The following is a 12,862-nucleotide window of genomic DNA, read 5'->3' on the forward strand; positions in this document are numbered from 1 at the left end:
TAAAGGTCCTGGCTCTGGCCATATTAGGCATCCTAGTGAGGGATGGGAGTGATGGTAGACTGAAGAAGTCACAAGCACAATTACTTTTTATACTAATTGTAATTGGGCGAAGGGAAATATGCATGAAGTGGGTACCCCCAGTTCCACCAGACTGCACAACGTATATGTAAGTTAGATTGCACTAATGGGTCACGACAACAGATTATGATATAGGAACTATTTGTTGCATGGTATCAGTGACGAAATAGGTATAAGATATCTCTACAGGATGTATTAATGGCAAATATCAGAGGTCCAAGGATTAGGACAAAAATCTACAAAGGGAGAGGTACAGAGATAACCTTATTAAACACTTAAATGTTGAATGGGCAATATACAGGGATTGGTGCCCGAAACAAGGTATCCAATTGTCTTTGCAAGAATATAACTCCCAGCCTCTTGTCTCTTATGAGGACTAAGAATTAAAAAAAGCAGCCTTATCAAGCCAGTTATCACCTCGACAATGATTCAGCGCCTAAAGAATTTCTGCAAGACCACTATGAGGGGTGTTTGTAAGAATCCCGGGATGAAAGAGCTAATCATAGCTTTTAAGTTGGCACAGAAAAACTACAGGCAAGCAGTTCATGCAGATAAGACACCAGAACCATCCCTGGGTGATCCTCTTATGTGAGAATAAGAAAGCTAACTCCAGGAACTTATAGCCTTGGTGAATAGGCATGTGAACGGACCTAGTAGGCCTGGCGCGTACATCATGAACCAGAATGGTCATCTTTCCTCTCCAGGCACTTCTCGTCAAGTGGGGCTGTAGTCTGCATGTCGGAAGGGCTCCCATAGCTCATACCCAATTACCATCTTAACCTTGTTCCAATATTAATTCCTGTGCTGCGAGCGTGAGTGGGAGTTGACCCTTCAGACTATTCCTGTGTGGAGTACTGCTTCCTGGACGCTGAGCCCACTTCTTGAGGCCCCCGCTCCGCAGGCGCCGCTCGTGTGTTGAGTCATTGGAGGGAAGTGATTCGAGACTTTCCTTGGACCCCGCGGGACTGCGAGGACCAGCGGGCTGTGCGGATTTCAACCTGCCACAGCTGGTCCTCTTCCCGCCCCCACCTCCTCTCCCTATTTAGAGTACCAGGGACCCGCGCTCGCGGGACGTGCGCGGGTCGCAGCCCGGGGCGAAGCCCGGGCAAAGGGCGGGCCCTCTGAGGCCCTCAGAAGCCGGAGGTGCCCGGACCGGGTCCCCCCTTCTTAGTTGTGATATGTCATATGGAGGTATGACTGGCTATTAAGGTTCCCCTTTGTATTTGTATAGCGGGTTTTACTTTGTTGTTTGTTGTTAACTAATGATATTTGGCAATTATTACTGCGATCCCATTATCACTATTTGTGTTTGTGTATCGATTGCTTTAAGTGGCCACAATGACCTCCCCGGTTCATATTAACCCATGCCTGGTGGGTGGCAGTGAAAAACAGGGAACACTGGATAACTATTTTAAAAAGGCTTCCGCAGGAACGGAGAGAAACATTACCCTAGCTGAACGACGGGCTGATAGACGTCGCTCAGTCGAATTAATAAAGAATAAGCGGTCTTCCTTGGGCTCACTACAGCAGGCTTTGTCCCCACTTCCTCCGATCGATTGTGAAAGCGAGGGGAACGAAGTTTCACTCAGTAATAGTAATAGCATCCCATTACTCGTCCAAAACACTACCCCACCAATGGTCACAAACAATGACCTGCTTATAGATCTTTCTTTCTCTCCCGGAATCTTGACACAATCGGCCGGGGGCTTGATAGTGTCACCACTCTCGGAGGTTGACACTGCTAATAGCTGTATAAATGTCCCGATAAACCCACGACCGAAAGGTCCACTCCCCAAAAAAAGGAGGAAAGGGGGCAATAGACCCCGACTTAATAAATTAGATTACACTGACTGCGCCAAATCCAAGAGTCTCACATCCCCTACACCTGTGCCGTTTGTTTCACTCATTGAACCGTTCCTCCCAACACTTGATCAATTAGGTGTTAACCTAATGGGTAGCATTGAAAAATTAATTAGGTCGTTCATACTACCCTTGGTAGAGAGACTGCAAAAAATAGGTCAACAATTGGGGAATCTGGAACAGGTAATAATTGACATTAAAGGAGGAATGAGGGGTTCTGCAATACCTCCTGCAGTACCCATAACGAAGGAGGCGCCTTCTAATGTTGTTGACCCATCAGTTATTAAACCTGTAAAGCTACCTACCCCGGAAGCTCCAAGATTAACGCCCACCAAAGCATCACAGATAAAAGAAAAAAATAGTGCTAGAATAAGTGAGGAAAAAGGAAGGCCAAACTCGCCAGTAAATGTTGATAAAATTACTGGCCATGAGGCTGTAGTGAGGTCAACCGCCCTTAAGAGGCTTAACGTAGACCTGCCTCCAGAAGCAGTTCCGTTAGTGGTGGTCCTCACTGGAGTCCCGCCCTTAGAGGAAGGTATAGATGGTAAAAAGAACATTAACGAAAACCGCAACCAACTAAAGAACAAGGTCATATTTTGGCTAAAGAAAAATCGATCACTTCCTCCATATGTTAATGGCGAAATTTTACATGTGAGGCGTCTTCCTTGGTTAGGTCCTAGTATAAAAAACATTACGGGGGACATTGTTATAATACATTTTAGAGATACTAGGGCAGTTAGTTACATTCTAGACTGGTTTCCTCCCAATGGTAGCAATGAAATTATAGCCCGAGACCTTACGTATTTCTATCCTAGAAACATAGTATTCCCGATTAATCCTAAATCATCGATTAAATAGCAGGCAGATGATATTAGACCTCTATTCGATGAAGTAACTCCTTACAACAGACCACATTTTGATAAATGTGTTGATCATCCCAGATTTTTTTCTCATCAGCAGGTTGCCCCCTTTAGGCCTTCTCATCCACATCAGGCTAATTATTCTCAACCCACCTTTCAATATTATACTGACCCTGCTAGGACCCCCTGGGATCACTATCCCTTATCACGGAATGGCTCACATACATGGGAAGGGAGTTATAACTATCCACCGATAGCAAGACCATTCATGATCCCTACCCAGAACCGCTTTGACATTCTGTCAGGCCTAGACGATAACGAGTGACTAACCATCACCCCAACTCCTTTAAACAATTTTAACCCCCCTCCCCTGGATAGGCCGACCATGGTTCTAAAGGATACTCCACTGGAGGATTATCGTGGTGTTTTTACTGATAATATCGACTCCCCAAATAAGGCCCTGGTTAATCGTGCGACGATCTTTGGGCACTGCAGTAAATTAGAGGACCCCCCCCTGTTATTTCAAGGGCAGATTGCGGAGACGGTCCCTCCTTTTGAAGATCTTTGTGGTATCACCTCACGTATTACTGACCCCCCAAATAAGATCAATGACGCTGGTTTCTCGAATGAAGGGCCCAACGACTTACCACAAATTGTCTTTTCATTCCGTGGATACCGAAATTCAATCCATACAGCGGCAATTTTCCCCTAAGGCTCTACAGTCGGGTAGTCTGATTCTTTCTATCCTATTCTGGAATGTCGCAGGTTTGCGGACAAAAATTGAGCAACCCAATTGGTTAGAAATAATTAGAAATCACACTGTAGTATGTTGCCAGGAAACATGGTCGGAAGCCGAAATACAACTACAGGGTTATAGATTGTATTTTTCTAGTGCATGTCCTTCTCCTTCCGGTAGACCTAAGGGAGGTTTATCAGTTTACGTATCTAATACCCTTCCACTTAAGAAAATCACTGAAATAGCAACTGAAGTGAATTACCAAATAATTAAATTTTCTGTGGATCAAGGGCACACATATTTACTGGTAAATTTTTATAACAATATGTTACCTTTGGAATTTGTGAAAGTTGTTAATAAGATAACCACCATTCTAGAGGAACATCGGAAACGTTGTCTTTCTTTCCTTTTAAGTTAATCTGGGGTGGTGATTACAACATTCCTTTATGTAGCAAATATTCTAATTCTAATTGTGGTATTGTGGATGAGGAGGGGAGTCCTTTAACCCACTTTGCTCACTCAAGTGTTGGGAATATTTTAAATGAAAAACTTTTCATGTTAGGACTGGGATTTGCAAATGAGTAAGTTGTACCCCCAATTGATTTTTCACCTACTTTCCATGGCAGGGGATGTAGTACCACAATTGACTTCATTTTGATCTCGAATCACATGAGGGACGATTTGCAAACATTTTGTACTGGAGATGACACTAGCAGCGATCATTTCCCAAATAGTGTGACTATTACAGTGCCGTTTGGATCTTCTCCAATTGATAATTTGGGCCTGTTGAACCAAAGAGCCCTAAACTTGGATAAATCTAATGGGTACTCGATTAAATGGGCTAAAGTTGACCCAGACATTATCACACAAAATGTCATTGTTAAATCTCTTTCTATGCTAGAAATATGTTTAAACCCTCTTTCCACTGTAGAGGAAATATTGAATAATTTTATCGATATAACCAAAGTGATCAGTAAGGAGCTCCTTCACAAACAAAAGCAGAATGGCCAACATGAAAAAGGATGGTTTAATTCTGATAGTGGTAAAGCCCTATCTGCCTTAAAATCAGCCTTACATAAAACTGAGAGGGATCAACCAGAAATTAGGAGGCTGAGAAAATTCTATAATAAGGCGAAAAAAGACTGTAAAAAAGAAAGGAAAAAAGATCTATGGGAGAAGCTCCATGAGAGTTGTAAAAAGAAGGATAGCTTACTGTTCTGAAAGTGGTTAACTCACCCTTCTTGAACACGGCGAAGACTGGCCCTAGTGTGGAAGTAGCGATCACCGCAGAGGGTTGGGTTTCCCACTTTTCACAGATTTTTCTAGGCGAGGACGCACATTTTAGTGAAAACCCATATTCATCCCCTTATCCCCTCGAACTATCTTTTAGCCACGAGGAAGTAATTAATGCTCTGTCTTCTTCAAAGCCTGGCAAAGCTCCTGGGTCGGACGGCGTTCCACTGGACATCTATACGCATACCCAGGAGCTTTGGTCGCCAGTACTAACCAGAGTAATTGAAGCGGCATTAAGAGGTGGTCTCGTAAAAACTTGGTCTACATCTATCCTGCTCCCCATTTTTAAGAAGGGAAACCGTAACAACCCAGCATGCTACAGGCCCATTTCCCTCCTGGATTCCCTTGGTAAAGTTGCAGGTCATTTGATCCTGGAGAGATTGCGGGTCTGGTCTGAAGATAACAACATCATGACAGACCTGCAATATGGTTTCCGGGAGGGACTGGGTACCGTGTGTGAAAAGTTGGCTTGGTATGTGATGCTCACTAGTTCTAGTGATCACCTTGTACCATGCCAAGCAACCCTTATGATGATTCGTTGTAAGTCAACTTTATAGACCAGCTATCCTAGTAGAGTGGGCAAAGCAGTCTTAGGCTAAACTCTGTAAAGGCATGTGAAGCAAGCTGTTTTACCATACACAATCCCCTTGAATACCAAATGAAAGGACACCACACAGATATATATTGAAAATATATATATATTTTTTACTACAAATATCCCCTATACTCTTTATGAGCACAGAAGCATAAGCGTTAAAACAAAACACAGTTTAAATATACAAAAGTTGCACAATTTGGATGAGCCCTAGGGGCCACCTAAACCATATACTAAAATAGTGGTATAAGAACCACCTAGCTGAAAGGAAGTAGGCCTAGGGCCTGGGGAATCGCTGGAGCTGTTCGGGACTAACAGTGATGAAGTCGGGAAAGGCCCGCGGGACTCGGGTGCAGTGCGGAAAGCGCACGCATATACCAATGTTAAGTCAATGGTGCGTAAAAGTTACAAAGTTAGTTATTAAGGAACCTTCCGAGTGACCTAGAGGGATGAAACTTTAGACACGGACACTAGAGGTGTGTACCAGTGTGGGAACACCGGCGTTGGTGAGTTACCTCACCCACAGGAAGCGGGTGCATAGGGTCGAAGTAGTGTCGGGTTTCGTCACGCAGGTCGATGGTGCTTGGAGCGGAAGATGCTGCAGGCGGCTCGAGGTGAAGAGTTCCGGTGGATCCGAGGGTGGATCTGAAGTGGTGAAGACCTGAAAGCAGAGGGGACAATGTTCAAAGTCACTAGCCAGTGACTACCGTGGAACCAGGATGGAACCAGGCGATGTCGGGTGCAAACAGGCGATGAGGTGAAGATTGTCTCTGCAGCCACGTGGACACGAAGAGGTCGAGGACGTCCAGGAGTTGATCATGAGCTGTGCCACGAAGGCTCTAGCTGATGGCGGTGTCGGCTTCTTGATCGGAGCAAGCAGGCCTTGGCTAATGCAAGCCACGCAGGAATCGATGCAAGCTTCTCACTCGGACCAGCAAGGTCAGAGCGGGTGCTCCTTTTTACAGGAGCGAGGGCAAGTCTGGAGCAATCAGACCCGCAGTGTAAATTGTAGGTTTCGTCGCCAAGATGGCTGCTGACCACGTGGCAAGTGGCCGGGATGGCGCGTCGAGTGGCACAATGCAAAAGGGCCCCACGCAGATCGTGGAGATGCTGGGGGGCTGATCTTCGGTGCAAGGGCTGCTTAATTGTTGGGCTTCTCAAACCCCAAAGCACAGTGTCGAGGGTGCCTCGGGTGCTGCGCAGTCAGCTTCTCGGGGGTCTTTCAAGGTGTCCGGTCCCATGTCTCTCGGTGCCTCCACGTGTCCCTTCTTTGCAGGGACTGTGGATCGGGCTGTGAGAAGTCTGGGAGCCTGGGTCTCGTCAGGCTCTGGGCTCGGGCTCCGGCGGGAGGTGGCAGCAAAGCAGACGTCGAGTTGCTGGATGGTGCCTGTGTTCACAGGGTGGCCACTCCTAGGCCACAAGGGAGATGCTCTCCAGTCTTCTGTGCAGCAGAATGTCGAAGTCCAGTTGTCTTCTTAGTTTCAAGTTGATTCAGGATGATCTGAGGTGCTATGGCACTGCTCCCACTCTTATTCCCAATCTGAGGGGTGGATCACCTGCTAGGTCCCTCCTCTGGGTGGGACCAGGAAGGGGGGCGGTTACACCCCCTTTCCTTTGTCCAGCTCCTCGCCAGGCCTGGGTCTGGAAAGTCCCAGGACCGGTTTGGACTGGCTTATGCACGGGGACACCTTCTGTGCCCCGGGCATGTCTGATTCTATTCAGCCCTGTCCTACCCAATACACAAAATCCTGTCTGGGGTGGTGCTCGCACCTCCCAAGGCAGGAAACCCTTTGTCCAAGCCTCCTTCGCTGGAAGGACTCCCAGCAGCAGGAGGTCAGACTTGTGTCTGTGTGGCAGCATCCATTTTGTGATGCTGAGGCTCTGGTTAACTTGAACCGGGGTTCAGGTTATGTACACGTCGTGTCCCTCTAGGAGGGTGGAATGCTATCCCCGTCAACAGAACTGTCAAGGGGATAGTATTCCAAATCGTATGACACCTTACTTGGAGTACTAAGGGAGTTGTTCCCGACAGCTGCAGACAGGCTCAGCTCATGCTAGAGCACCATCTCACATATTTCCAAGCACTCTGCTTCCAGGATTGATGAGGCCTTCCATAGAAGTGGCTGATAGAAACATATGTGTCCAGTTTAGGTTAGGTATAGATATACTACACCTAAGCAAGAGGTGATTATACCAACTTGCCCCAGCTGAGTGATCAGCCAGTTGTGTCAAATATGGAGGCCAGGCCAGGGGTGGCACAATACATGCTGCAGCCCCTGGTAGGCCTTGGAAACACCTATGCCCTGGGTACCTAGGGTACACTGTTACAGGGGCCAATAAGGTGAACCAGTTCTAATTCGTAATGCACCTAGAGTGCATTGGCAGTAATTTAGAGAGAGAACAGCAGGCTGTGGGTCTGATTAGCAGGCCCACAGCCACATTAAGTCATAAACCAGTGAAGCAAAAAGCAAACATTTTGGGTGACCATAGGATAGCAGACCCTACTCTCCTACACAACCCCCCCCCAAACGCAGGGACATTAGACTAACCTTGACCAGTTGTGTCTTCATGTTCTAAGTGGAAGTACCTGGAGAGACCATCTGCATTACCATGGTCAGTCCCTGGGCGGTGCTCCACTGTAAAGTCCGTCCCCTGTAGGGAAATGGACCACCTGAGCAGTTTGGGGTTTTCACCCTTCATCTGATTAAGCCATAAGAGGGGCTTATGGTCGGTCTGAATCTTGAAGTGAGTGCCAAACAAGTATGGTCTCAACTTCTTCAGGGCCCACACCACAGCAAAGGCCTCCCTCTCAATAGCTGACCAACGTTTCTCTCTGGGGGTCAGCCTTCTGCTAATAAAAGCAAGGGGCTGGTCTTGACCATCTGCATTAAGTTGTGAAAGCACAGCGCCCACTCCCAACTCAGAAGCATCTGTTTGGACAATGAACTCTCTTGAGTAGTCAGGACTCTTCAGGATAGGTGCAGAGCACATGGCCTTCTTCAGGTCATCAAATGCCTTTTGACAGTTTACTGTCCACTGAACCTTTTTGGGCATCTTCTTAGATGTCAGATCATTAAGAGGAGTCACAATGGACCCATAGTTCTTAACAAACTTCCTGTAGTACCCAGTCAGGCCCAAGAAAGCTCTGACCTGAGTCTGGGTGGTTGGAGGGGACCAGTCCTTTATGGTCTGGATCTTACTCTCCAGTGGTTGAACTTGGCCTCCACCTACAAGGTGGCCCAAGTATACAACTTTACTCTGCCCTATCTGGCACTTGGTGGCCTTGATAGTGAGGCCTGCCTTTTGCAGAGCCTCTAGCACTTCCTTCAGGTGGACCAGGTAATCCTCCCAGGTGGAGCTGAAGACAGCAATATCATCCAGATATGCTGCGCAAAAGTCATCCAACCCAGCAAGGACTTGATTCACCAACCTTTGGAAGGTGGCAGGTGCATTTTTCAAACCAAAGGGCATTACCACAAATTGATAATGCCCACCTGGGGTAGAAAATGCTGTCTTGGCTTTGGAGTCCTCAGATAACCTGATTTGCCAATAGCCAGCTGTCAAGTCAAATGTGCTCAAATATTTGGCAGAAGCCAACTTGTCAATGAGCTCATCTGCCCTTGGAATAGGGTGTGCATCTGTCCTGGTGACAGCTTAGAGTCCTCTGTAATCCACACAGAACCTCAACTCTCTCGTGCCATCTTTGGCGTGAGGTTTGGGGACCAGAACCACTGGGCTAGCCCAGGGGCTCTCTGAAGGCTCAATAACACCTAATTCCAGCATCTTTTGCACCTCAGTCTTTATACAGTCTCTGACGTGGTCAGTTTGCCTGTAAATCTTGTTTTTCACAGGGAGACTGTCACCAGTGTCCACCACATGGGTACACCAGTTAGTCTGACTGGGTGTCAATGAGAACATATGTTTGTATGACTGCAAAACTCGTCTATAGTCATATTGCTGATGTTCAGTGAGGCTGCCATCTAAAGCCACACCATCAACTGATCCATCCTCAGGGTTCTGAGTCAGCAGGTCTGGGAGAGGGTCACTCTCTTCCTCCTGCCCCTCATCTTTAGCCATGAGCAAGCCCATGTCTGCCCTGTCAACATATGCCTTTAGTCTGTTAACATGGAGCACCCTGTGGGGGCTCCTGGGAGTTCCTAGGTCCACCAAGTAGGTAACCTCTCCCTTCTTTTCCACAATAGTATGGGGTCCAGACCATTTGTCTTGGAGTGCTGCTGGGGCCACTGACTCCAACACCTATACTTTCTGTCCAGGCCGGTACTCAGTCAAGACAGCCTTTTGGTCATGCCAAGCTTTCTGTAATTCTTGGCTAGCCTCAAGGTTTTTGGATGCCTTCTCCATATACTCAGCCATCCTGGAGCGGAGGCCAAGTACATAGTCCACTATGTCTTGCTTGGGCTTTCTGAGAGGTAACTCCCATCCTTCCCTCACCAAACACGGGGGTCCTCTTACAGGGTGCCCAAACAACAATTCAAAGGGGCTCTCTGTAAGCAAACAGAAGGCAGGGTAGAAGGATATCCCATCTTCGCCTGAGCTTCTCAGGTAATCCTTTAATCTCACCCTTTAGGGTCTTGTTAAATCTTTCAACAAGCCCATTGCACTGTGGATGATAGGGTGTGGTGAACTTGTAGTTGACACCACATTCCTTCCACATAGCTGTTAAGTATCCTGACATGAAGTTTGCATCTCTATCAGATACTGCCTCCTTAGGAAACCCCACTCTGGAGAAAACTCCAAGTAGGACCCTGGCCACAACAGGAGCTGTAGTGGTCCTAATGGGATTTGCCTCTGGGTACCTGGTGGCATGGTCCACCACCACCAGTATGAATCTGTGCCCAGATGCTGTAGGGGGATCCATTGGTCCTACAATATCAATCCCCACTCTTTCAAAGGGCACCCCCACCACAGGTAGTGGTATCAGGGGGGCCTTTGTGGTACCACCTGCTTTGCCACTGGCTTGGCAGGTCACACAGGAGCGACAAAACTCCTAGGTATCTTCAGACATGTGAGGCCAGTGAAAGTGAGGGACAAGCCTGTCCCAAGTCTTATTCTGGCCTAGGTGTCCTGCTAAAGGAATATCATGGGCCAAGGTGAGAAGGAAGCCCCTAAATTGCAGAGGTATGACCAACCTCCTGGTTGTACCAGGCTTGGGGTCTCTAGCCTCTGAATAAAGGAGCCTTCATCCCAATATACTTTATGGGCACCCTGTGCATTCGCAGCAGCCTCAGCAGCAGCCTGCTGTCTGAGGGGTTCAAGAGAAGGACAGGTTAACTGAGCCTGCCCCAAGTCTGCCCTAGAAGGTCCCTGTTAGACCTGACATCATTGGCTTGAGTCTCTCCTCCGTTTTTTCTGTTTGCCTCCTCTGTTTACAATGTTTTTGCTGGTGTAATGCTTTGGGCGCTGTGCCACTGCTGATCAGTCCCACAGTGCAAGTGCTCCCTATATGAAATTACTGTATTGATTGAATTCCATGTTTGGCTTATTTGGTTTACTGTCAGTCCCTAGTCTAGTGCACCAGGAGTGCCAGGGCTTGTAAATCCAAATGCTGCTCGTGGGCTTGCAGCACATGTTGTGCCACCCACAAGAGCGGCCTAGTAAAAGTATGTCTAAGGGTCTGCCATTGCTAGACCTACGTGCAGTCTGGTACTGTCACGCTGACTGCGCAAGTACACCTACTTGCCAGTCCCCAAACCTTCCCTTAACTTCATGTTAGTCACCCCTATGGTAGGCCTGCGGGCAGGGTGCATTGTAAGTACAAGGTAGGGCAAGCCTGACCAAGTTGGCATGTCCTAATAGTGAATTACAGCCATATTCGTTTTTCACTGTTGTAAGGTAACCTGCTCTCCATTAGTTAGAATGGGCTGCCAGGATTATTAATGTTATAATCCTAGCTGGCTCAGGGAGCATGGTGCAATGTCGAGTTTGGTATCCCTGGACTCGGGGTTTAATAACGCATCCGTCTGTGTGGATGGTTTTTGGACTCTGGGTTTGAAAATAGCACTTTTAGAAAGTGGCTATTTTCTTGGCTAACTATTTCTGGTTTCTGCTGGTTTGGTGTGTGTGTGACAGGAGCTGGGTGGCTCCAGAGGTCTGAGTGAGTCAGTGTGGGAGGAGTGGGACATTTGCATTGAGAGTAGGGGGAGAGTAGTTCCTGATAGCCTGCACTGCCTGATACAATGCTGGCTCCACCTCCTGCCAGGCGACTGATGACTCTGTGCCTGCCAGGGATGATCCTGGCCCCACCTCCTACCGGGAGGCCGATAGCTCTGCTCCTGCCAGTGACAATACTGGCTCCACCTCCTGCTGGGCGTCTGAGGACCCAGCCCTGCTCAGTGAATAGGCCAGGTGCCTCTGCCTGGCTACACCCACAACAGACCCAGGATGGGGGGAAATTCCCCTGCATGGACAAAGGGATCAATGCCAAAAAGGGGTATAAGAGAAGGACCCCTGAACCAAGACTTTAGATCACTTCTGACAAGGAACCCTGAAACCAAGGACAAGAAGCCTGCTGATCCAAGGGCTTGCCTACCCCTTCTGCCAGTGTGCTGTTTGCTGGGGGGAATCCTGCAGTGCTTCTTTATTTTTGCCAAGGAACCAGGAGAGAGGAACTGTGTGTGTACTCTCAAACTTTGCTAAGCAAATCTCCAAGGGCTGGAAGAGTGCCAGCCTCCTGTTGAAGTCACAGGGCTAAAGGACTTCATCTGCTTAAAGTGCTGTTTGCTGGAACCTGTGAATCCAGCACCTCTGAAAGAATCCAGCAATCTCGATGCCGACGGACGCCGCCGAATCCAGCCCGACATCGTGAGTAACGCTTCCTCGACGCCGGCCGCCGGGCCCGATCGACACCAGCCGCAACGCCAGTGAGTAGTGAGTTCGGCTCCAGCTCCAAGTGACCTCGTGTCTGCACCGCTGCTGATCGCATCGACTTCGAGCCCTCTCGACGCCGTGAGCGCTGCTCACTCTTGCAACATCATCATCGACATCGACGATGACGCCGTATCCTGCTTCGCCTCGTGAGCGCTGCTCCTGCCGGACATCTGTCGATGCCGCTGCAGGTCGCCCCGACTCCGAGGCCGGATCGACGCCGAAGACGCGACGCCGGACATCTCGACGCCGCTGATCATCGTGTGCTTCACTTTTCCAAGGTACTGTGTTGTTGGGGTCTGCTCGACTCCGGGCTCGACGTAGCGCTCCTCGCGGTCGACGCCAAACCTTTGGATTAACTTTGCCTCGACGTCGTGTGACTCCCGTGTGGGTTACATTGTTGCCAAGAACTGTGTTTTAACCCCTTCCATGCTGCCGCGATTCTGCTCCTGTGCTGAAGATTTCAGCACGGGTGCGGTCATGACGGCCCCCAGCCGTCATCAGCACACGAGCACTGTAGTGCATGACGGCTGGGGGCCGTCATCAGCATGCAAG

Source organism: Lissotriton vulgaris, chromosome 1_1 (genome assembly GCF_964263255.1).
Source record: "Lissotriton vulgaris chromosome 1_1, aLisVul1.2, whole genome shotgun sequence".
In the NCBI taxonomy this organism is placed as follows: domain Eukaryota; kingdom Metazoa; phylum Chordata; class Amphibia; order Caudata; family Salamandridae; genus Lissotriton; species Lissotriton vulgaris.